We start from the raw sequence: 27261 nt of genomic DNA on the forward strand, positions 1-27261 counted from the left end.
GACAACATGGGTACAACTCTCAAGTTTTTATCGTCATTTCATCCACAAACAAAGTCAGTCAGAAGAGGCTAACTCTACAGTGTTGGATCTTCTTAAGTGTTATGTGTCAGAGCACAAGCAACAATGGGAAAAGTATCTTCCTTTGGTGGAGTTTGCATATAACAACACTGTCCATACCTCGACGGACAAGGCGCCTTTTGAGATTGTGGAAGGAGGGAAGAAGGTACCATCCATTTTGCACACAAAGGATAAGATCTTTGAGGCTGATTAGTATGAGGAGAGTATGGATGAAGCTTATCGGAGAGTTAAGTTGGCACTCCAGAAAACTCAGCAGAAGCAAAAGAAAGCCGCAGACCGTCACAGACGTGCATTAGAGTTTGCATTGGGTGATTGGGTTCTTTTGCGCTTTGAAAAGGCTAGACTCAAGAAGATGAAGGGTAAAGAGCGCTTATTCCCTAAGTTGAGCATGCGTTTTATGGGCCTTTTCAGGTATTGGAAAAGATTGGTAAGGTAGCCTATCGTTTGAAGCTACCAGATCACTGGAGGATTCACAATGCTTTTCACGTGAGTCTCCTTAGACCTTTCCGTGGGGATGTGCCTGAGGATGTATCAGATGAGGCTCAGCCGGAAGTTGAGGAACTTGATGAGGTTCTGATTCCAGAGCAGATACTGGCACATAAGGAAAGAAAGGTATGAGGTAAAGTTTCCCGTCGCTATCTTGTGAAGTTCAATAACTATTCACCGATGGATGCGAAGTGGATGGAGGAAGGTGACTTAACAGATTCACCTCAGGTTTTGCAGCTTTATCTCGATGCCTTTGAGTTAGAGCCGACTCTTGTTGTGGCTCATTCAAGTTCAGCAGAGCATGGGTCTGGAGCATTACCTCATGCTCAAGAGGGGGGTAGCACCTCCACTCCCTTGATACAGACAGGCTCAGATGACATCTAGAGGTCGCTTGGTGCAGTTTTGATCCCGAAGGTACTGAGGCTGACAGTACATCTGTTTATGGGACTTCTATGATATATGTGTACTAGTCACATGGGATTTTGTGGATATTTATGGTTCACAGTGGTATACAACTTGGACTATTACTACGCCATTGGTTTGCAGTGAATGTTGATACATGTGCATGGCTTAGAGAGATTGGGACGCTGATCTTGCCATATTGTATTTTTCACTTTGGATATTTTGCCGTATCACCAGAATGCAATCGAGGACGCTTGCCATTATTCAAGAGGGGGGTATGTCATGGCCCTGTGAAAATGGAACAGCACAAGTGTGGGCATGGTGGTTGCTGAGTCAAAATATTGAATGATTCACATGGGGGGTGCCCGCACAAAGTTAATGATGTGTGGACATCCCTAGGTGTGAAGGGGGGAACTAGAACATTAGTATTTTAATGTTTTATTGAAGGTTGCCCCTAGGCCTTAGTGGCCCCTAGGGAACTTTAATATTTATTAAAGTTGGGGCCCTAGGACAAGTATGGGGAGGGGGCAACTCCACTTTTGGAGTGCATGCCTCTCTCACTTCTTTCTCTCTCTTCTTTTTGGAAAAAAACGTGTAGCATACGTGCTGTTGGGAAGCGTGGAGAGCAAGAGGGAAGAAGTCGACTGCTGAAACTGTGCTGTTGCTGTTTTTCTGTGCAAATCCAGCCCGTACAGTCCACGTGTGCAGCCCCGTACAGCCCTGTACGACTGCAAGTACAGTACAGCTGCTGCAGTTTTCTCTGTTGTGCAGGCCGCGCTGACTTGCTGAGCAGGCACAGGAGCTGTGGGTTCTGACTGAAGCCGTACAGCAAGTACAGACGTACGACTGCTGTCTGGTGGCTGTACTGCAGGTACAGAACTGTACAGCAGGTACAGTCGGGTACAGCTGGGAGCAGGCGCACCAGTTCATTCAGGCGACAGCAGAACTGTCTGTACAATTCTGCACGGACAGATTCAGACACGTGTGCAGAGGCTGTACGGATTGGTGTACAGGTTTTCAGGTCTGTACATTCGGGTACAGCACTGAAGTGGATGCAGAGAGGAAGGTACAGACAAGTACACTCACACGTGTGAAGCAGGGTTGTTGAAACAAGTGTCTGCAAGTACAGATTGGTACCGCTACTTCCTCCGGTGCAGATCCACGAGCTGATTTTGGTAAGCTCTGAGTTTGTTCATCTATCTCTCTTTCTATTGCCTTATGTCTGTTCCAGATTTGAGTTATCTGGCCCCTTGTGAGAGGAGGGGTGTAGCAGATTGAAAAGGGTGGAGACAGAGATTGAACAGTGAATGTATGTATGAGCTGAGATGTGCTTGAGATATGCCAGATGTATGCTCATGGCTGCCCTGCTTAATGGTTTTGGCTGATCAGAGGGAGGCACAGAGTGTTGCTTTGAGACACAGATCTCTGTGTGTGAATCCTCTGTGCTAAGAGGTATTGTGGGCTGTCGGATTGGACATACAGGTGTACTCTCTTGGCTGATTTTGTTGTACTCAGCCTTTCATACTTTTGAATTTGAATAAAGAAATACCGCAAGGGGCGCCAAACTTTGGGGCCAACAGGTGTCGATTTGTTTTCAGATTTGGGCACTCTAGCTCCAATCTATTTTGTTTTCATATCTAGACTACAAGTGGACGGGTGACTGCTAGTCTACCGCACTTTGGTTTCTACCAGAGGCCGGTTTCATCATCCTCCTACAAATAGGATTTGGAAAGATCCACCTGCTTAATATGTGGTTTTGGTTCTGGTTTGGCTTCTAGCTCTAGCTTTGGCTCTGGCTCTTGTGAGGGCAAAAGGACGAAAGGACCAGATGTACAAGATCGGAGTAGAAGAACAAGCATGAAATGGGTGAGTGAGTGTATACAATGGTGAGTGAAAATATGTACAAGAGGTCCTCTGATGCAAGGAGACTCTGAGTAGAAGACTAGTGCAGAAGCAAAGATGATGTCGGAGCTGAAGCACAATTGGTGACAAAGGCTCGAGTCGATGTGAGGCAAAGGTGCTCCGAGAGGTGGTCGGTGTCGAAGCCTCGTGTTGGTGGATATAGAGGCACTCCAAGGTGGTAGGGGGCAGCAATGGAAGGGTGTTGCTGTACTTGAGGGATGATGAAGAGCAGAGGACTCATGTCCTGAGTGGTGCAAGCTCTGGTGACGAGGGTGTTGCAATGCCTGAGTGGTGGTGAGAAGTAGAGGGCTGCCATCCCTAGTGGTGTCGATGGTGAAGATAAGCAGAGAGGACTACCGTCTCGATGATGTGGGATGGTGAGCAGAGAGGGATGTCGTCCCAAGGTAAGCAGAAGAAGAAAAACCATGATGTAATGTAGTAGAGAGTGAGCTGATGTCCCAAGATATGTACTGATGATAAAACGCTAAGGCGTTGCACTGTGGCAGAGAGCGGACTGTTGTGAGTGTGTCTTTGGTGAAGGTCATGGGCTGAGACCTCTTGTACTTTGGCTCATAGAGTTCGGCTAACCTCATAGCTTCTTTGAGAGAGCTAGGCCTTTGAGCCGACACATCTGCCTTGATGAAGTGTTCAAGCCCATGCACAAACTTTTTCATCTTCATGTCTTCACTCAAGCCTTCCACGTACATTGAAAGCTTCAAAAATCTCTTGATGTAACCTCTCACCATTATCCCCTTTTGAGAAAGCTCATACCATTCTTCATGGTATCGGTCGAGCACTAAGGGTGAAGGCCAAGTTCATCTCCCACTTCAATCCTGCCCAAGTTGATGGCGTGTTCCCTTGTTTGACCAAGTGCCTCCACCATTGATGAGCATAATCTTCAAGATGTAAGGAGGAAAATTGTACCATATCACGCTCACTTTTTGGGTAAAGTTGGAAATAGGTGTCAAGCTTGGTAGCCCACTCCTCCAACTCTTGCGGAGATGACCCGTCACCTTTGAACTTTGATAGTGAGATTTTGTCTTTGACATCCTTGGAAGATATGTGGGATGGGTTATCATGTTGGGTAGAGGGCTTGAATCTTTGCATCTTCGAGTATGACTCCATAAATTGTGCAAAGTCTTTGTAATCCCTCTTGATGATATTCGACAATTCCATCCACTTCTCGTGAGCATCCCTTTGTCTTTGGGCAAAGGACATTTGATTCCAATCGAGTGCAATCTCCTCATCATTCACAAACACCTCATCCTCTTACCTTGAATGCATTGCCCTAGAAAAGGTAGGACCCTTTGACAGGTGTGAATTGAAGATAAAACGTTGGTGTGCTCTATGTAGCAGAGAGAGCTGCTGTCCCATGAACTAAAGATAAAACGTTGGTGTGCTCTATGTAGCAGAGAGGGTTGTTGTCCCATGAGCTGATGTGAAACGCTAGTGTGTTGGAGCAAAGAGCTGATGATGAAGCAGATGTAGTGCAGGCCCTTACAGCAGCAATAGCAGTAGATTTGATACCTTATCTGGTCTATGAAGTGGTACAAGATGCTGAATGGTCATGCTAATCTATATATAGTAAGGGAGGGTTGCTAGTTGGCCTAGCAAAAGGGCAATCGGCCAGCTGCAAGACCAAAAAAGCATGAATAAAACCTCAAAAATCCAAAATAATCCCCTGTTTAGGGCTAGACAAAATGCCATTTTCACACCCCCTCAAGCCAAAAAGGGGACCATGAGAGAAGATGAGAAAAAATGAAGGATGCCAAGTTCCCACACTAACACTTTGGCAGAAGGAATGTATCCCCCTCTGGAAGCAAAGTCTAATAAAGTCAAAGAGGGAGATCGTGATGGCAAAGGTGGATAAGATGAGTAGATGTACATGGGTTGAACGTCTCCCAAAGTAAGATCTTGAATGAGGCTCTCCTTTGAGGAAGAAGTCCCATTCCCTGTGTGGTCCAAATCCGAGTTTGGAGACTTCTGGTGAGAAAAATTGGTCCTCCGGGAGTGCGGGTAGACGATCCATGTTGTGTGCTCTTGAGGTCTTCAATCCCTTTGCTCACAATAGCTCTGATACCATGTGAAGGCAAAAGGACGAAAAGACTAGATGTACGAGAGATCAGAGTAACAACACAGCATGAAATGGATGAGTGAGTGTCCTATGATGTGAGGAGACTCTAATTAGAAGAACAGTGCAGAAGCAAAGATGATGTTGGAGTTGAAGCACGGTTGGTGAACGAAGGCTCGCGTCAATGTGAGCGTTCCGAGAGGTGGTCTGTGTCGAAGGCTCGCATCGATGGATGCAAAGGCACTCCGAGGTGGTAGTGGGCAGCGGAAGGTGAAGTGATGCAAACTCTGGTGACAAGGGTGCTGTGGTACCTGAGGGGTGATGAAGAGAAGACATGACTGCCGTCCCGAGTTGTGTAGACTCTCGTGGGGAGGGTGTTGCAACACTTGAGTGGTGGTGAGGAGCAGAGAGGGCTACTGTCCCGAGTGGTGTTGATGGTGAAGATAAGCAGACAGGGCTGCCGTCCCGATGATGTGAGATGGTGAGCAGAGAGGACTATTGTCCCAAGGTAAACAGAAGAAGAAAACGATGATGTGTTGTAGCAGAGAGTGGAAGATACATACTGATGATAAAACGTTGAGGTGTTATACGAGAGTGGGTGGTGTGAACCGAAGATAAAACGTTGGTGTGCTCTATGTAGCAGAGAGGGCTGTTGTCCCATGACCTGAAGATAAAACGCTGGTATGCTCTGTGTAGCAAAGAGGGCTATTGTTCCATGAGCTGATGTGAAATGCTGGTGTGCTGGAGCAGAGAGCCGATGATGATGAAGCAGATATAGTGCAGGCCCTGGCAGCAGCAATAGCAATAGATGTGGTACCTTATCTGGTCTATGAAGTGGTACAAGATATTGAATGGTCAAGCTAATCTATATATAGTAAGGGGGGCTGCTGGTTGGCCCAGCAAAGGGCAGTCGGCCAGCAGCAAGACCAAAAAAACATGAATAAAACCTCAAAAATCCAGAATAATCTCCTTTTTAGGGCTGGACAAAATGCCATTTTCACACAATTCTAATCCCGGCTCGGGCATGTGCATCTCGAGTAATGACACCTCCTCGAAAACACCTCTTTCTGTGATCATGTCTCCCGAGAACTCGTCTTATAATCTCTCTTTTCGCAGATCACTCCTATCGTTTTCACAAAGAGGCCGGCAGGCATACGATTTTTTCAACGTAGGTGGGCTGGTGGTCAACGTCCAGCAGTCATTGAAGGTACAACTTACAGGCCACATGGTGGCATCTACATCCATGTTGCTGGGCTGTAAAAAGTGGGGATGATAGGATGCAACTCTAGGTGGAGGAGGTGCTCCTATAGCTGTACCAGCACTTGAGAGATCTCCATCCTACATTACCAAGCCCCCAACCTCCAAGCATGACCTCCCCCACAACACAGCTTCTTGGCTACACCCCCACCTCTTGCTCCCCATTGCTAGGCTGGAAAGTGTGGGACTACTAGACAGATACATGCAGCTATACCAGTAACACATGCACCTGGAGAGTTCCTCATCCCTGAGTTACCAGGCCTTTGATTCCAAGTAAGCCCCCCCCCCCTGAAGCGTGACACATACTGTCAAATCCCCACGGATCTTCCCTCGTGATCGATCTTGGTTTGAAACTCGAATCCTGCAAACAAACGAACAACAAACAAGCAAGGGGGTGCAGGCCTGACTCACCTCCCAACCATGACAGCCGTGGGCAAGCCCACAGTCTTGGCTGTCCCCTCCGAGCCACGAGCTGAGCTAACTAGGATGACGTACCGACCGATCTCCTCCTCGCGACGTCCCATACCGCCACGAAGCTGCCCTCGCGGGCCTCGAGATTGCTGCCGGCCTCGGCTGCATAAAGCAGGTGCACGTCTGCACTAGATCCAGGCTCCAAGACCATAGAGCTCTCACAAACTCGCGAGACTCTCTATGCCCCAATAACTAACCTTGGCCACCCTTTTATAGGCTCTTGGCCGGTCATCGGGCGTCCACACTTGGCCGCCCGCCCGTCCATACTTGGGTGCCCGCCCGTTAGTATTTCCCTAACTCAGCTCGTCAATCAGCCTGCCTAGTTCCAAGCTTCCCCAAGCCTCGAAACTAGTCTTGCATGCGTATAGCACACGGTAGATACCCACTGTGCACATGACATACTCCCCTTCCTCTAAGAGCTCACTCCTGAGCTCACTAAAAAGCCAGGGTAATCTCTTTGAAGAGAAGTCAATGTCTCCCATGTAGCGTCCTCCTCAACACGATCCTTCCACTTGATCTTGTATTCCGTGATAAGCGTATGACGCAATCTTCGTTCACGAAAGCCAAGAATCTTTTCAGGTTCGTGCGGAACAAATGTCATGTCCTGGACATCTATAATTTCTTGAGGAGTAACTAACTGATCTGCTCCACCCAGTACTTCCTTAAGTCTACTGACATGAAATACAGGATGAACTTTCACATGAGAAGGCAAATCCAATTCATATGCAACTGAATCAATCCGTCGTGTAACACGAAATGGTCCACAGTATCTAGGGGATAATTTCGGAGATCTACCTGTCCGTAAAGTCTCGGAATCTTTCGGAACTCGCAAATACACCATCGTTCCGTCAGAGAACTCTCTATGCCCCAATAACTAACCTTGGCCACCCTTTTATAGGCTCTTGGCCGGTCATCGGGCGTCCACACTTGGCCGCCCGCCCGTCCATACTTGGGTGCCCGCCCGTTAGTATTTCCCTAACTCAGCTCGTCAATCAGCCTGCCTAGTTCCAAGCTTCCCCAAGCCTCGAAACTAGTCTTGCATGCGTATAGCACACGGTACATACCCAAGACCATAGAGCTCTCACAAACTCGCGAGACTCTCTATGCCCCAATAACTAACCTTGGCCACCCTTTTATAGGCTCTTGGCCGGTCATCGGGCGTCCACACTTGGCCGCCCGCCCGTCCATACTTGGGTGCCCGCCCGTTAGTATTTCCCTAACTCAGCTCGTCAATCAGCCTGCCTAGTTCCAAGCTTCCCCAAGCCTCGAAACTAGTCTTGCATGCGTATAGCACTCACACGGTAGATACCCACTGTGCACATGACACATACTGACAACAGCGACTGCATTGAAGGGTGCTGCGCTGGGTGAGATATACATGAAGGTTGCCAACAGCTGGGTGTACAAAGGCAAAGGCTTTAGGATTGTAGGAGGACAAGGACTAACATTTAAGCGAGGGTAGCAGTGAGCATCAAGGAGAGAGCTGCTTGAAGGCCCAAGGGTCATGGAAGGGTGAGGGGTAGCAACAGAACCTCCTTGTTCATCAATGTTCACTGCCCAGAATCGACAAAACTTTGTAGGCTGTGCAGGGTGCTCCACTAAAGTTCATTATCAATTTATCTACATTTTAGAGTCTAAATGTTATAAGTCATATCTTATAACTGTAAAATTTTCAGCCATTTGCACGTATATATCTTGTTATTTGAATTTTAACTATAATAATGTACACACATGATTGTTCAAAAAAATTTGAAAGCTTGTTCACCATATCTGCCTTCTATTGAAGAGAGAAAATTATGTATAGCCCTCAACTGTGAAGACTAAATTTCTAAGAGTTAAATTTGCAATTCAAAGTTTTGCTCAACCTTCTTACGATTCATAAGGCACCTACACGTCGATGATGCCATTTGAAGCCTCTAAAATTTTAGCACTAACATTGATCTCAGGTACCTCGGCAATGCCTTCCTTCTGTGAAGGGCTCATCCAGAAAGTCCGGCTCAGCTTGCCACCGTAGTTGCTGCTCGCAGAGGCCTGGCACAATGTTGTCCTCCTGCAAATAAGAGGGGCACAATTTAAGACCTAGATTAGCTTCAACACCTAGCTTTACTCTGCCACAAAAATTCTTGAAGCGGCCCAATGGGCCTCCTCTTGGTGGGCGAGGCATTTGGCCACACATCATGCCATAAAGTATTGCAAAGCTTTTTTAATGATTGTGATTAGCAGCTACCTTGGGTGGAGCAGCCTGTCCACTTTCACACGCACCAGCCATATGTGTGAGCAGCTCGTTTACCTTCCAATGCCTGTGGTTACATAATCAGAAATCGTCCAGGTCCATATTGGTGACCGGTGTTGTGATGGTTAGTAAAGGAGCTATGAACGGATTATGCCCAGAAGACAGGCGGTGCGTGGAGAGGCCCGGGGGGAGATTTCAAACGAGGGTTTGGTTGAAGAGGGGGATGGGGGGTCTCCTTGCGAGTCACCATGGCCTTGTTGATGTTGGACTGCATGAAGCCGGTGGAGGGTCTGGCCATCTTTGAGATGGAGGAGGAGGGCTTGCCCTTGGAGATAGCTGCTGGAGATGGCTTACTAACATTAAAAGGTATGGCAACTGTTCAGTAACAGCAGAGCTAGGCTCTTGGGAGCAGCTGGTGGTGGAGGTCATGGCAACTCGGAGGCCAGTGAGAAGAAATCTCCTGTGCTTAGCAGCGAGGGCGTTGGCTGAGTGGGTGGAGACATCACACTCTCTGCAGAGGAGAGATGGTCTTCAACGCAGCAGAAGAAAGAGGATCTCTCCTGAGGCGTAAGCCCAGCAAAAAATTATAATGTGTACACCGTTCTCCAGTGTACGGAGGGGAAGCATTTGCAGAGCACAAACCTGGCAAAGGTCGCAAGGGGCAGGCTTCGAGGTGTCGGAGAGGAGGGGCACGCGATGGTGTTTGCTGGCCAGCTTGTTGGCAGCGTGGACGCGGGCGTCGGGCCTCATCGGCACAGCACACTACGGCGGCTTAGGCTTTCTCACAAACATCACACAACAGCTTCATATCTTCTTCTTACACCTCATGGGACTGGGCCTAATTCCAGGCAGGAGGAGAGGAGGGCCTCTGACGAGCCTCTGTCCACCGCCTATCGAAAAAAAGACGGTATGAAGCAAAGCCCTTTTCTTCTTTGTTTGTTTTTGTGGTTCCTTGATTTTTGCTTTGTCGTATGATCAACCTGATCAACTGTGATCATGCTAGTGAAGATGTGTAAAAGCATGGCTAGAAGATATCTTTTCCTCTCCTTTCCCAACTGCCCAAGAGATAGGCATGCACTGATTTTCATTTTTGTACTATTATGTGAAGTCTCTCATATTAAGTCTCCATTTCTTTGTGAGGAGATTGGAAGGGCATACTAGCATTTTTAGTCTTGTTATGTACAGAATATAATGTGATGAGAGAGGGAGAGAGAGAATGGACTCGTTTACATTGGAGTTCCACATGGGCAAGGTTGCCATGGAAGCTTGCTCTTGGCAAGAAGATGTATTATCAAAATGATTATTAATTGTTAATTATGATTAGGTCCTTTTCCATTGTCTTATAACCTTAAGAAAGAGCGATGCCAGTCACCCAAGCTCCATTGATTGAACTGTTTGATAGGCTTGCCTGCATTTGTCAAAAGTCTAGTGTGCTCTCAAGGGATGAAGCAAAGTTTAGTTTGCAGAAGCCAGAGCAAGGGTTCAGAGTTTGCTCTCTTTATTTCTTGCCCAAAATCCACAAACCTACAGTGGTCGGAAGGCCAATCTGCTCTTACAATGGCTTTGTTTTTGAGAATGCGTCTATATGGCTTCATCATAAGCTTTTCCCCATTCTCTTCCAACAAAAGCAACATCTAAAAGACTCCCTCACTCTGATTAAAGAGTTATTTGAGCTTCATCTACCACAAGAAATTATCCTCTTCACATTTGATGTGGAATCTCTGTACCCCAGTATTCCCACCAATGAAGGACTGCATGCCCTCAAGATGATGATACAGGGTGACTTCAACCATGTAGAGCTCAACCTCATCATGACAATTTCCTCTCTTGTTCTCAAGAACCACTATCTTGAGTTTAATGGCACTTTTTGGCATCAAATCAGAGGCACTGCTATGGGTAGTAATTTTGCTGTTGTCTATGCCTGCCTTTTTCTATGTTATTTAGAAAACCTTCAAGAACAGGTACATCCCACACCAGAGCTACTCTACTACAAAAGATACATTGATGACGCTTTAGGTTTTTGGCATGGGTCTCACACCACTTCGCTTCAACATATTAGCAATTATGCAATAGATCTTCAGGAGCATATCAAGATAACACATGTCATCTCCAATTCATCTGTGGATTTTTTGGACATTCACCTCTTCAAAGGTACTAATTTTCAAACCACAGGAAAGCTTTCTACTAGTTGTTTTCAGAAAGAGCTGAACAGGTATCAATACCTCCCTTTCTCTTCCTGGCATCCTAGTCATCAAAAGGAAGCCTTCATCAGGGAAAGCACGCTTCAAAACTACATCAAGCTAAAGCTTTTGTTTTTCCAACGACTTCGAGGTAGAGGATATCCAGATTCTCTCCTTCGGAAAACTTTCAGTAAGATCAAGTACAATATGCGAACAGCTTTACTTCTAAAGGCTTCCAATCGAGAAACCTCTTCGAGTAAGCGGATCCCCCTAGTTCTTAAGCTTGGCTACTCCAAGTACACCAAAGCTTTAAACTAGGGGGCCTCCCTAAACCCTAAAATTTTTCGGCTTTGCCAACAAAATCCCGAGCTGAAGCATATACCTAGACCTATGATTTGCTGGAGAAATCCAAGGAATCTCCGCTCCTATCTTATTAGATCAAGGTTTCGAACCTCTAATTTGTAACTTTCTATTTTTAATAAGTACTATTTTTAGCGTGGACCCACCTTTGTAAAGCAACCCTTGGGAGCATTGGCTTAACAGCATATGAGACCTCCCATGCTTGGTTCTGCTATCGGGAAAACCCTCCACCTATTTTATGCATCTCTCTAGTCTTCTAGTTACCTTATGTAACTTATTTTTGCATGTACAGTCAACATGTCCACTCTAGCCTAATGGTTAAGGCTTGTGACTCTAATGAAAGGGGTCATGAGTTCAAAACCCATAGCTTGCATGAGATGCTATTGAGCTTCTTTTACTTGTTTAGAGAGCTCTACTTATCCGATTCGAGCGCCGTTTATTGCATTGGGTTCTTCATGTCCTAGCCTTTGGTTTGGTGGGCAACTAGTCGTTCTTTTGCAGCAAGTTGTTGTCCCCACATCTTAGTCTTTAGTTTGCGTGGGCAATTGGTCGTATTTTTTGGCTAGCTGCTGTTGTCCTCGTCGTGAGGTGGGATTTTGGACTTTTTGGTCATAGTGCGTGGCCATCTTAAGTTCATACTATTCACACCTCAACACCAAATCTTACATACACTCCACTTGACTATCATGTAACCGGCCCCCGAATTTTTTTTTTTTTGCTGCTCGCAGTTACTTTTTGCTGCTCGCAGTTACTTTTTGCTGCCGGTTATTTATCTTTATCACTCCACAACCGCACACCTGAAAAAACCCCTGAACCCTAAACCCTAAACCCTAAACCGGTTATTTATCTTTATCACTCCACAACCGCACACCTGAAAAAACCCCTAAACCCTGAACCCTGAGCCCTAAGCCCTAAGCCCCTAACCCTAAACCCTAAAACGGTAAACCGTAAACCCTAAACCCTAAAACCCTAATCCCTAAACCCTAAGATCCTAAACCCTAAACCGGTTTTAGGGTTTAGGGTTTAGGGTCTAAGGGTTTTTTCAGGTGTGCGGTTGTGGAGTGATAACGATAAATAACCGGTAGCTGTGGCAGCTAAAAGTAGCTGCGACAGTAAAAAATAAATTTTTCGGGGGCCGGCTACGTGATAGTGAAGTGATGTCAAGTGGAGTGTATGTAAGATATGGTGTTGAGATGTGAATAGTATGAACTTAAGATGGCCACGCACTATGACCAAAAAGTCCAAAATCCCACCTTACGAGGACAACAGCTGGCCGAAAAATACGACCAGTTGCCCACGCAAACTAAAGGCTAAGATGTGGGGACAACAACTTGCCGCATACATGGCCATAAGTGTTCACACTCACTTAAACTGTGGCCAATCGGGCACTTTAGGCTCATAAGGGGCCTAATGCTATTACAATGACTACTCTCATGATATATCCATGAAGTACATCACTTAGGACTTCATCCTATCTTGCTACCACTCGCTCTTGAAGTGGAAATCGCCATAAATACTCCATCACACCATTACGGGCGCCCATCCAAGTTGTAGCTTTAGACACTATTACTTCATATCTTGAATTTATGGAGATGATAATATTAGGTATATATTAATATAGTATTATTAGTAATAGTAATATTAATATATTATTATAGTAATATTTATTTTTAATATAGTACTATTAGTAATATTACTAATATATTAATACAATGGTAATATTAGTAATATATATAAGTACAAACATATTTAATAGGAATTATCAATAATAATGATACCAAATATTAAGGGTGGCTTGCATTTAATAGGAGCTATCAGCTTTAGCATAAAAATTGGTCACGGCCTCATGGAATGATTATGTGAATATGTCCACCACCTCATGGGATGATTATGTGAATATGGTCATGACCTCTCTTTCACAACAACCTTGCAGAACTTTTACATGTAATAAATGCACATGGGTGGTAAATATGGCTGATGATTATGCAGATATGGCCACGACCTCTCTTTCACAAAATCACCTTGCATAACTTTTTCTAGCTCAGTAACCTCTAATAACATTGTCTCTATAGTGCTCTTATTTTCCACCATCTTATTGCAGTAGCCTTCACTTAGTAGCTTGCTTAGTAGCCTTCACTCAGTAGCCTCACTTTGCTCATCTAGGCTCTCCTCAAATGCATGATGGCTTCTGATGAAGAGGAGGCCACAATAGAATGGACTGTCAATGGTGTTAAGTTGAGCCGCTCTATCCCTCTGAGAGGCGGGAGTGTAATTGTAAGTTCACACTTCCTACAAATTCTTCTTCCTCCCGGGCATTAGTTTGGGAGGCTCAAAGTAGTTATGGAAGGGATCCCACCAATGGAGGTGAAGGTATTCTCACATTGGGATATAGAAGGCAATGAGCATTATCTTCTTGATACCATATTGTTAAAGAGGTTTGTTCTTCTTAATGATGCATTAATGGATAATCTAGAAGAGACATGACCTTCAATAGGGGGTGCTAGTGCTAATGTTGTACCTAAAGAAGAGTGGGGTGTTGATGTAGATAAGGATTATGTCAAACCAACAACTTTTATTGTTAAAAGTGAGGATGAGGTGGAGTGCATTAAGAAAGGTATAGGGTGCAAAGATGAAGATGAGGGTTCAACTAGTATCAGATGTGAAGGCTCAAAATCTTGCTATGTCAACCTTGATGACATATTTGGAGCTTCACAAGACCTCACAACTGTGGAGCGTCACTGGTAGGTCCATCAATTGTTGCGACCATCAATTGTTGTGAGGGAAAAGATAGTTCATGTACCCATTCAAGACAGTGGAGACGATGATTAAGAACCCTCAAAAGACAATGAGGATTGTCAGTCAAGCCAAAGTATTTTGCCATGGCTCATGGAGAGCAAGAAAAATAATATATTGAAAACCAAGATTATGAACATAAAAAAGAGGATCCATGTAAAGGAGATACCAAGGGAGTACAACGGAATTCTTATTTTGGAATTTCCTACTTATTTTGGAATTTCCTCCTACTTTTGGAAAAACTAATGGAATGGATGGCATGGAGTAGAAATATGATAGGCATGTATGGATGAGACCTTCAAACAACTAATATGTTTATCCAGAGCACTGTTAGACTTAGCTGTTGTGTAGGAGCATTGGAGTGTCACAGGGTGAATTGGCCTTATTATATTAATAATAAGAAATACAACACATCCTTCTTTAGGGGAAGGTTTCAAAAGAAAATTGCACTTGGCCTTCAAGTTAAAGAAGGAAACAACAAAATAATATGTCGCTATTATCATGGGGCTGCCTATTGTGTGGACACGTGTCCTTGTATAGTTTATTATGTCATGCCGCATGATGTAACCATGACAATGATAATGGTTCACTTTGGTGATCATCTTCATTTGGTACAACCTGGAACATCTAAGGTTATGATAGAAAAAACAAAACATCTTGTAGCGAACATTGTAAAAGTGGATAAAAATGCCAGTCCTCACAAAGTGCAAATTACTGTGGCCAAGGAAATGCTCATGTCTTCCTTGCACAGCTCTACTGATGATAACACTATTGGAGATGCAAAATTAAATCACTTCTTGGAGGAGCTTGTGTCACTAGTTGAGAACCAGAGGTATGCACATTTGTGATAAATAGACTCTTTCTAAAGCAATGGTTTTCATGAATACTACTTGAGTGTAATATTGTACATAGATTTTGATAAATTGTCGCCCCGCATCAAGAGTGGATCTTGTGAATCACATGAGGCGAGGAGGTACTAGAGATTTGTGTCAGTCATGGGTGCAGTTTGATCATACGCATCAAGTCATCGGTTAGAACACAATGGCATGTCACGTATATGATCCAAGGCATGACAATGACCTCTAGGTTATGACCATTTGCATCCATAAAATCATTATTTGAAATCATTATCCTTGTCTTCAGTGTACTGGAGCTCACAATTACTACGTGTGAAATGAAGGAGGAAGACACTCAAAGCCAGGTTCTATTTTGGGATATGTTGAATGCAACCAATAAAGCAATGCGAGTGCCCACCAGCAGATTTCCATGGTTTCATGGTGGCAGATGAGGAGGCAGGAGCAAATTGGCTTGCAGTGTAGACTGTGTTCAATGGAGGTCCTTTGATAAGATAATGGTGCATCATGAACATTTTGGTGCAACACCTCATTCGGTACCCTCGCACATTTGGGTATCTATACTCATAGACACAATCCACGTTAGTTAGACAATTAATTGAACACAACAATTAATCCTAACATCGTCTCATGAGATATAGGCAACCATAAAATCGTCATGAGATATAGGCAACCATAAAATCAAAATACATGTACCAACAGGCACGGCACACATGGGCATCCCCGCTATAAAATAAGAAATATAATTCCCAATAAACAAGAGTTAATTCCCATATCATTCCCTCTTGCTAGGGTTATAAATTGATCTCAAATGCGTAAATCCATGAGAGGATGGCTTCATGATTGGTGTGGAAAACTAGACCAACACATAATAAAAATATGCAATGAACCAATTAAATGAACATATGTGAAACGAGTCTATGTGTCCCATATACCACAAAGGCATATTCCACATATACACATAAGATGGTAAAAGATAGAAGACATAAATATGTCTAGAGTAAGTACATGAAATGAATATGATGTCCCATACCACCAGATTAATTTCACATATCACTCCTTCAAAATAGAAATTTGAGACGGAGTGGCTAGTTCCCTCTGAAACTTGAATTCCGACACAAATTTTCTTTATCTTAAAAATTTATTTAAGTTACTGAATTTAAACTAATCTTAATGTGTTGAATCTATGGTTTACTAATTAGGTTCTTAGGTTGAAAAAATATTATAGAAATGCTTAAATAAATATAGAACAAATGTGACGTTTACAAAAGGAAGTGAATACATACATACCTCCATCATTGTGGTGTTATTAAAATTATTTGTCAAAAACAATTTTGACACTCCAAAGAGATGTGAATCGTTATGGTTTTTATGGATAGGGAATATAAAGTTGTTAAACATAATTCATGAGAAACTAAACATCATAACAGTGAAATATAAATTTATTATGGATATAAGGATAGGAAATACTAACCTTGAGTTGAAAAGCTGTTTGAGAGGTTGTGAGATTGTAAATAAAGAATAGATAGAATTGATTTTTCAATACATCCAAAAGCATAATTATAAATGTGAATGACAAGTAACAATCTTGATTAAGTAAATAAGTCTAAATCTATGTACTTACCTTAGTGTCAAACGATATGATGATGAAAAGATTAATTTGCATTTGAAGTTGAAATAAACTTGAATAATAAATATAAAACTTGGCAATCATAAGGTTGAGTGAATTATAAGAAGGTCATACCTTACATATATTCGGTTACAATGATTTTCTACATTGCGAATAACTCATTAGAAAACAGAGAGAAAAATGAGAAAGCAATGCGAATGGATTGAGTTTTTTTTTGAATTTCTTCCAAAGCTAATTAAGGTTATATTAAATTATAAAGTTATAAGAAATAAAATCTATAGTAATATGGTTTGAAATTCTATGCACAAATATTTAAGCATGATTAATATTGCAAGGATAGTAATGAGAAACTTACTTGGAAAGTGCTCGAATCACTGTCTGAAAGATAAAGCTTACATAGAAATATTGGAGGAATTATTTACTAAGTTATAGAGAGTAACAACTTACTTGCAAGTGTTGGATAGCTTTGCTACAAAAAAATACATCATTAAAAGGACACAAATATTGCTAGCATAAGTGATGTGTTAATTTACTATTGACGATTAAAATTATGAAAAATAGAGAAACTTACTTAGGTTGGACTGTAAAATATTTGTTAGAAGAAAACAAATCGAATACTTAACTGGTAAATCATTGGAGATTTTGCATATACTAATCTGTAGGTTAGTTTCAATTCATAATATAATATCAAACTTTAGTTAATTTATAGAATTTAGAAAGTTTAGTTATTACTTAGCTTTCACTTGCAATTTGTCGGAAGCTCGTATGTCAAAAAGTAAGCGGAAAATTTAATATTTATTGATTTCAAAAAATTAACTATTAACCATGGGTTTGAAAATCTCCAAAGGCTTGAGAATAATGCTAAAAAAATGCATCTGATGTAGAAGATAACTCCTTAATCCAAGTTATAACTCCTTAATGTCGAAATAAATCCAAGTGATAACTCGTTGAAAAGTCTTCTTAAGAGTAAAAAATTGTCAAGGAAGAAAAACCATGGTGTCCACTTGGTGAATTTCCTTTTGCTTTTGTGCAAACCCCCTTTCTTTCCACTACCAAATTGAGAATGAATGATGCCGAAATGAACCAGTGAAGAAAAACCCTAGTGCCCACTTAGTGAATTTCCTTTTACTTTTGTGAAAAGCCCCTTTCTTTCCACTACCAATTTGAGAATGAATGATGCCGAAATGAACCACTGATCCCCTAAGAGATTAAACATCTTTTTGTTCACATAGGTTAGCAAATAATCTATCTATTTAGAATCAATATTCACTAATAAACCTTGTTAGGTTAGCATTAGCAAAAAGGAAAGAAGATGAATAAACGTATATCGAAATAGGATACATGAATAATCAATATGAATAATTAAACAATTAAATAAGAGAAGAACTATAAAAAAATCTATTGGTCAAATAATGTTTTAACGACATTAAAATTTGAAGTAACAAATAATTGGGAATAACAAAAATTATAAGGATTTTTTTTCTTATCTTTATTGGTGAGTCAGAGAAGTCAATAAACTCCATATTCAGAGAAAATATCGTTGTCAAAAATATAATCATGCTTCCGTTCATAAATAAGTCAATAAATTCTGAAAACGAATAACTGAGATTGAAAATCAAAGTCGGAAGGATTTAGAAAATTTTCATAATAAGGTCCACTTGTAATCCCTCTTTTTGAAAATAAGTAAAAGCTTTGTTCATAAATAAGTCAATAAATTCTGAAAACGAATAACTGAGATTGAAAATCAAAGTCGGAAGGATTTAGAAAATTTTCATAATAAGGTCCACTTGTAATCCCTCTTTGAAAATAAGTAAAAGCTTTGTTTTAAAGCTTTTTACAAGCTTTTGTGTTATGCTTTTTTTTAAAAAACAAAAGCTTTTAAGTTTTAAAGCTTTAAAGCTAAGCTTGGAAGTAAGCTTATCAAAGCTTATTAAAAAGCTTCACAATCCGCCCCCACATTGTTCGTGGGCCAACGGCTCTAGCGCAAAGGAAGAAAAGGAAATGAAGCCGCCTGTGAATGCTGTTGTCATTGCCATAGTGGAAAAGAAGATAGAAAAGTAGCCAGCAATCTGTGCAATCGGCCAACAGTGTGACGCAAGATCTCTCTCTCTCTCTCTCTCTCTCTCTCTCTCTCTCTCTCTCTCTCTCTCTCTCTCTCTCTCTCTCTCTCTCTCTCTCTCTCTCTCTCTCTCTCTCTCGCTGCACACTGCACACTGCACGAATTACACCTGTGGATTTTTAAATCCACACACGCCCGTCTTTTTGCTGAATTTTTTTGAATCTATTGCTGCTTTTGATGCCATGATTTGTTAATTGAAAAGAAAAAAGTAATTAAAATTAAGTATACATGATTTTCCCAATTGATTGAAATGGATTCCTGCACTTATTAATTGAAGAAAGCTTGAACCCTTGATTATGGAAATCCCGTCATATCCATTGTCTTGAAATCTAAGAGTAGGAGAATAATTCTCATGCCTTGCTCCATACATCCATAAAGAAGGATCTCCAAACCATATTCAATTTGCCAAAACTACTTTTGTGAGACTAAGGATGGTTTCTCTTCCACAATAGTGGTTTTGCAAGAAGGGGTGACACCAATTGCTAGCCTTTGATTCCAATCTCCATCCAAGGGTCTACAAATTCCCATGAATCATTCCACCTTTGTCCAAGAGTTAGAGTTCTTGAGGCTTTGTCTCCTTTACCCTTTGGACTTTTGTGAGCTTGTCTATGTATCAAATTGATATGAAAGAGCATAACATAGCATAAACAAGAGAGATGGAACATCATCACCATCAAGACAAGATTGGGTGCAATCTCCCCCCTTGTGCATGTAGCTCCACTTCCACCACATGAGTATTTTGAGAATTATATTTAATAAATATCCCAAGGAGCTATTAATAGTTATGCATACAAAATTGGGCTTGCTTTTCCACTTTTACAAAAATAGCTCAAACACTAGATCTTGTTCACACACTAAGTGTAAATAATCAAAACTCTTCTAGCATATGTACTAGGAATATAACAACGCCATGCACAAGCGTGCATAAATATTTTGTTCAAACATTTGGCACGTGACCAACAAAATAACTCATAAAATAACCTTGTGCTCATTTGCACATATAATAATCTTGTGCACATTCGCATATTCCATTAAGCTGATTTTTACAAACATTAAATCAAGCATATTTTTCTACGATTATTATGCATCAAAAATATGATAAAAATATATACCTATAACACAACTGGTTATCTGGAGAGGGGTATAAGACAAAGATTACATTGTATGATTCTTGTGTCTTTGACATGGTAAATGCATTGCTACAGAGTGCGAAGCAGCATGCTTACATGGTAGGTAGGCATGTTGGAGATGGACCTAGCCTAGAAGGATCCTAGGACTTTACATTGTGATAAGGAGATAGTACAAAGGAAAATAAGATAAGCACCAGGCACTTATGTAAAAAGAACAACTCTTACAGGCTAGGGTATGCGATGGAGACAAGGGAACGTAAGTAGCATGGGAGACCACTCTCAAAATTAGGTTTGAAGTTGGAGCTCCAAGCAATGCAAACACAACGCAAGGGTAGGGGAGACTGACATTTCCACCCTTAGTTGAGGATCAGCAAAGGTCACACATATAAATTTCACCAATAGTCAAGGAGAGAGACCCATTTTATTCACTTCAAGAATTTGCAATGAATCATTCTATGTAGGCTATAAGAATAACTCCAATAAACTCAAAAGTGAAGTGCTTGGGGTACACATTGTTGGCACCCAGATCCAAACATTATATACCAACCTGATTTTCTTGAATCCATTAAGGTGGATGTGGGGACAAATATCACATCTTTTGAGATAAGTAAATTATTAAAAGGTGGTTATAAGCTACATGCACTCACAGTTCATGGGCCTTCATTAACAGAGAACATCACAGGTACTACTACTACTGCTAGAGATGATGACCATGGTTTCAAGGAAAATACACCACAATCAACATCAACAATTTCCAGAAGATTGACCAAATGGAGGCATGTAAAATCAAAGGAGGCCAAGAAGAGAATAGAAAGTGCAGAGACTATGCATGCAATTTTGGTTGAGGAAAGAACAATTGAGTCTGGACATCATTGTGTGTTTCAATTGGCAAGTGAGAGTGTCCAAATCTATGATATGCACATCAAAACTAAGCCCATGTGTATCACGGGAGTGAGATTTTTCAGAATATTTTATCATGGGAGCGAATCCAATTAATTATATATGTGATGCATGATTCATGAGTGAAGCATGGTTATGAATGATTTCCATTTGTTATAATTATTTTTGTGAATGATTCCAAAGTAATTGTGATCTAACATTGTGGAATTATGTTGAGTATAGATCATGGATTCGAGACAACCAAGGTGGACATTGGACGAGATTATTTAGCCAAGCACATGTGTGCTAAATATTTAATTTTATATAGTTTGGCCCATTGTACATATATTGGGCAAGGTTTATTTTTTATGAAATGCTTTAAAAGCATTGGACTAAGGTTCAATTTTGTAAAAGCCCAATTTTGGAAAAGCTATGCCATTTATGGCTCCAAGGGCTAAATTTATTAATATGATTAAAATACCGAGTGTGGGAGTGGAGCCACACACTTTGGAGGGGAGATTGCACCCAATCTTGTGTTCTTGATCTTTTATGTTGTTGATTCATGCTCTTTTGATTTATGCTATGATGTTATGGTTTATTTCTTTTATTATTTAATTTGTGGAACAGTGGTATCATAGCACGTCAAATTCAAGAATTGAATTTGGGTCATGGAGATTTGAAGAAAAATCAAGAAATCCATTTTTACTCAAAGGTTATTGGCTTGGAGAAAATTTAAAGGCTTTTCAACAAATTTAAAAATACTTGCACGAGAAGAGTAGAATTTCACCAAGAGTACAAGGCTTTGGACAAGGACACAAGTTCATCCAAAAATAGAAGAGGTAAAGAAGAGAAGGTATGGAAAACCTTTGGGCAAAAGAAGCTATGTTTATGTGAATTTTGTGACCTATTAGATCAAAATTTGGATCAAGGGCTAGGAAGAAAGCCACCTTTTTGAGAAAAACCACTCTTCTTCTCCCAAAACCACCCTTCTTCTCCCAAAACCACCTTTCTCAACTCAAATCCTTTCCCTAATCCAATCGTATGGGATGAAATCAGCAAGAGGAGAAGCATTAGAACCCGCAATCTAATTGCTAAACCAGTAAGCGTGTCTGAATTCCACAATCAAGGATGGGAGGTGATAAATTTTTCTTATTTTCTTTCAATTAATAGAAGCGCTAAACTATAAGAAGAAGCAAAAGCCATAAATATATATACATATATATATATATATATATTCTATTTATTTATTTATTTTTCCTCTCTTCTCTCCAATTCAACGCACGGGCCTTCTACTCATTTTCTTTTCCTTCACTCCAATTCGTGCTGCGTGGCACTGGTGGAACGTTTCTCTCCTGTGCGCAGATTGCAGAACCATCGCGCCTTTTGTATTGAGAAGCTTTTTAAATAAGCTTTGTGCAATATATAAGCTTATAATAATTCATAAGCTTACTCAAGCTTTATTATAAAGCTTTGATAAAGCTTAACATTAAAAAAAAGCTTTATTACTTAAAGCTCTAATAATTATTATTTACATACAAGCTTATTTTCTAAAAAAAAGGGGAGCTTTTTGAAGGTTTCAAAGGACATAAAAAAGTCATAATTTTTTTTAAAAAAATCATTAAAAATTTATTGCCACTAAGATTTTGACCATTATTCTTGAGTAATATTTGTAAAGAATTTTTCGAATAGATTTCGAACGAGCTCTTTTCTCGAACTTTTCAACATTAAAGTATACTGGATTATTATACTTATTCTTCGTGGGATGCCATCAACTTTGAGCTCTTCGACAACCCTTCTTTCGAAGTACATGGGAGTCAGATAAGTTTTCCACCTTTTCTATTTTATTCCTGCAATTCCATAATATTTTACTTGTTTCTTTTACAATGGCAATTTATCCACAACAACCCACCATCCAAGATCAAGTAAACGCACTTCAAGCAGAGAATATTTCGAGGGAAAATTTACTCGCAAGAAGCAAAGACGTCCATATTCTGAATCTGATTCTTTGGATTCTGACAACGACCCTATTCAAAGAACTGTGCGAGCTACTCTCAAAGCTCAAGAGTCTCGAAAAGGACACAAGATCAGTAGAAAAGCTTTTACTTTTTAAGACTATAATGGCAAAAAGGATGCACATGTCATACTTACATAGTTGAGCCAACTTGATGATTATTTTTCTGGTGAAAATTTTTCTGAGAAAGATAAAGTTAAATGTGCTACTAATCATTTGATAGATAGTGCAGCTCTTTGGTGGAATGTTATTATACAGGGAAAATGCAAACCAAAGTCATGGAAGGACTTCCAGGCAGAAGCTGATTAAGAAGGACTTCTTACCTCCACATCATATAAGAGTAAAGCCAGACAACGATGGGATATTTTTAGACAGTTCGAAAAGGAGAAAATATCAGCCTATATTGACAGATTTTGGCAAACTTTATTGCAACTTCAAGCTATAGAGAAAGTGTGTGAGAAAGAGCAAAGGAGAAAATTCATAGCAGGTCTCAAGCCAGTCATTAGAGTAGAAGTGAACATGTTTCATCCTCGTTCTCTTAGCAATGCAATCTCTCTAGCAACACACTTCGAGAAGAAAAATGGATTTCCGAGGGATACTACAGTGATGACAGATTCTCATATTCTTCAGTCTTATCGATCTACACATTTTGAGACACTTCAGCACATAGATAAAGTAGAGAAACACAATGATCCACTAGTGAATGGAAAGAATACTGAAGCTGCAAAGAAGACCAATAATGGAGATCAAAAATCACGTGTGGTTACATGCTACAGATGCCACAAAGAAGGACATTATGCATATGAATGTCCCGAAAAGAAAAAGAATCAAAATGCGGCCATGAACGTGGTTCAAGACGAAGACAAAGGCGACCACCAAAGCAAGACGGTACTTCCAACCATGATTTTTACCACTAGAGAGATAAGCCTAAAACTCATACTTATGCATTGTTTAATTTTATAGTTAAATTCTAATATATATTGGTCAAGATAGTTCAATGATTAAATATATACTTTCTATACATGGAAGAAAATACATATTAGAACATTCACTATCAAGACTTGAGTGAACTAACAATGATGCACATATGTTTTTCGACTGATCACCAAAGAATGTATGTAACTTATTGTTATTTCACATTCATCCTTTAAACTCTAACACCTCATTTAAAACACTTTCTTCAAATTATTCTCTTTCTATTTTCAAACAAGATTAACCAGGTGTTTGTGAGAGATACTTGTGTTGATATCTATGAGAGAGATACTTGGGTTGGTATCTATGAAAGATACTTATGTTGGTATCTGTGAGCGACACTTGTGTTGATGTTTGTGAATAAATATGTAAGGTCAGTTGTTGCAAACCGAACAAGAGGGAATGTTACGGTAATTAATTTATTGGGTGATCTAATAAGTAAACAGTAATTAATTTATTGGGTGATCCAATAAGTAAAAAGAATATCTTGGGTGACCCAAGTGTGATTAATTTGGTTGTGAGTGAATCCAACCAAGTGTGACATGTGTGACGCATGTATTGTGATTAAGTTGATTTGTGAGTGAGTCCGATCAACTCTAAGACACGTGTGATGCATGTAAAGGTTATGTGAATTTGATTGTGAGTGAGTCTGATCAACCCTTTTGATGAATTAATGAGGGTAAGCCTAGTTGGTTGTGAGTGAGTCCAACAAGCTGTGGCACGTGTGAGATGTGCGGTATACTTTGTGAATACGTGTGGCGCGTATGAAAACATTGTGAGTGAATCCAATGTAGGAGTTTGATTGTGAGTGAGTCCGATCAACTCTAAGACACGTGTGATGCGTGTAAAGATTCTATGAATTTGATCGTGAGTGAGTTCGATCAACTTTAAGACACGTGTGATGTGTGTGAAGATATGTGGGACTGAATCCACTTAAATACATAATGACAATATGAGTGAATCCAATGTGGGAACAATTAATATGTTTGACCACTCGTGTGTGCTAATAGTTACAACCGAGGACGGTTGTTCTTCTCAAACGAGAGGACTATCACGGGAGTGAGATTTTTTAGAGTATTTTATCATGGGAGTGAATCTAATTAATTATATGTGTGATGCATGATTCATGTGTGAAGCATGGTTTATGAATGATTTCCATTTGTTATAATTATTTTTGTGAGTGATTCCAAAGTAATTGTGATCTGACATTGTGGAATTATGTTGAGTATAGATCATGGATTGAAGACAACCAAGGTGGACATTGGACGAGATTATTTAGCCAAGCACATGTGTGCTAAATATTTAATTTTGTATGGTTTGGCCCATTGTACATATATTGGGCAAGGTTTATTTTTTATGAAATGCTTTAAAAGCATTGGACTAAGGTTCAATTTTGGAAAAGCTATGCCATTTATGGCTCCAAGGGCTAAATTTATTAATATGATTAAAATATTGCATTTGGGAGTGGAGCCACACACGTCCGGGGGGGGGGGGAGATTGCACCCAGTCTTGTGTTCTTGATCTTTTATGCTTTTGATTTATGCTCTATGATGTTATGGTTTATTTCTTTTATTATTTAATTTGTGGAATAATCTAATCTCCATGTACCATGGTCTTGTAACAATGTGCACTTGTCATGATTTCCAAAAGAGGGAGCTTTTTAGAAAACCTTACCTAGCTTGCAAACACATATAGTTCATCTTCCTCCATGTTTTAGGCTTAAATTAGAATGAGGATATTTATCCACCATTAGAGCCAACTCTTTCTAGAACACAAGTAGGCTTGATACTTTGCCGTCCTAGAATGAACACATAAACGTTTATGGATGGAAACTTTTTGTAAGATCTTTGAAGAACTTTTTGTATGGACATGTTTGTTTGGAAACTTTTGGCAATAATTTAGACTATGTCTGTTTTATGTCGTTCATTCAAATTGTTGATAGTTTATAGTTTAAGATGACTAATTGGAGTTGGTAGATATAAATACCCACAATGAAAAAGGTATTATTCATTCAATTTTTATAGTTTATAGTTTAAGATGACTAATTGGAGTTGGTAGATATAAATACCCACAATGAAAAAGGTATCATTCATTCATTTTTTTTGTTAGTATTATGTGTGGTTTAAGAAGAAAAGCTTGTAGTTTTAATTTTTTTGCTGAAAAAGCTCATGATAAAAAGCTCGCAATTTTCCCCTCCTCAAGGGGAGTACCATCTACTCTACAAACAACATACTATCTTAAAGGTCATCATAGATGCCACATGCTCGCTCACCACCACTGGTTACTCTTGAAAGATGACCAACCATCACATGATCCTTCCCTAGATGCACCATGATTGAAGTCAAGCTCCTGAAAAAGTAATAGTCACCTCTAGATGATGTAACGTGCCACACTCGAGACTTGTTAAGAAGATACTTCACGCCTGTATCCCTTTTGCTCAAGGGAGTATCCAATAAACACACATTTTTCTGTGCCCCATTGTGTGACGAATGCTGTTTTAGTTGGTTAGCTAGTTCTATGGCTACGTGATTATACCCACTGAACCCATTCATAAAAGATTACAGAACATGGCATGTCCCATCTTCCATGACTCACTTGATGAATGGGAGAGGAAATCCATTCTCGATGGTATGTGGATCTTGTTAGTCTTCTTCTTGGGAACGACTACTTTGGGAGAAAGCCATTTGGGGACAATGATGCTAGTCTCCTCCATCTTTTCTATCTAATGGACAGGCAAGATTTCATCTGGGACGACCTCAATCGAGTTCCAGGATACAATCTTGGGCATCCACCATTGGCTAGGATGCATCAAGGACCTCAATCAAGGTCATATGAACCCTCGGTCATTTGGTAGAGGTGGAGTGAAAGGCCAAGATCTCGAATGGCCTTCATAAATGATCCTATGACTAGGATGCATTAAGGATGGTCCTATGACCAAGATGCATCAAGGACCATTCATGAAGGCCATTTGAGATCTTGGTCCTTCGCTCCACCTAAATAATGTACCAACGGCCTAGATTGCATCTCGATTGATATACACCTCGATCGAGGTATGTGTTCTCCAGGGACACATGTTTCTCTTTCATGGTTCAAGAACCTCGATCAAGGTAGGGTGCCCACTTGAAATTGTCGTGCAAGGGGTGTCCCACTTTTAGAAAAACTACCAAAAAATGGGTCACCCCTATCTTGGAACCACCCTACGTGGGTTCGGAGGTGCAAGTTTGTGGTGAACTACCTTCCATGGATGAAGAAGGCATGATTGAATATGTCCCAGAAAAGATTATGAGCAACAGGGAGAGAGTGCTTCACAACTGTTCTATGTTGGAATATTGAAGAGGCTTCATGGTAGCTCACCTCTATGCTTGAAGGATTTGAAGGGTTGTTGGACACTTGATTCATGCATTTGTGATGCATTTATTGATTGGACATGTGG

The 27261-nt window shown here is 40.6% G+C and overlaps 1 long non-coding RNA gene across 1 annotated transcript; it reads right to left on the reverse strand.

Moving 5' to 3' along the window:
* Positions 1-8402: 8402 nt before the first annotated feature.
* Positions 8403-9950, reverse strand: LOC147642521 (uncharacterized). Its single transcript, XR_015263334.1, has 2 exons — positions 8895-9950; positions 8403-8717 (listed from the first exon to the last, which is right to left on the reverse strand). It is a non-coding gene; the product is annotated as an uncharacterized LOC147642521 (long non-coding RNA).
* Between the last annotated feature and the right edge of the window lie 17311 nt (positions 9951-27261).

Source organism: Cibotium barometz, chromosome 1, assembly GCF_041138505.1.
Source record: "Cibotium barometz isolate CiBa-2024 chromosome 1, ASM4113850v1, whole genome shotgun sequence".
Classification (NCBI taxonomy): Eukaryota; Viridiplantae; Streptophyta; class Polypodiopsida; order Cyatheales; family Cibotiaceae; genus Cibotium; species Cibotium barometz.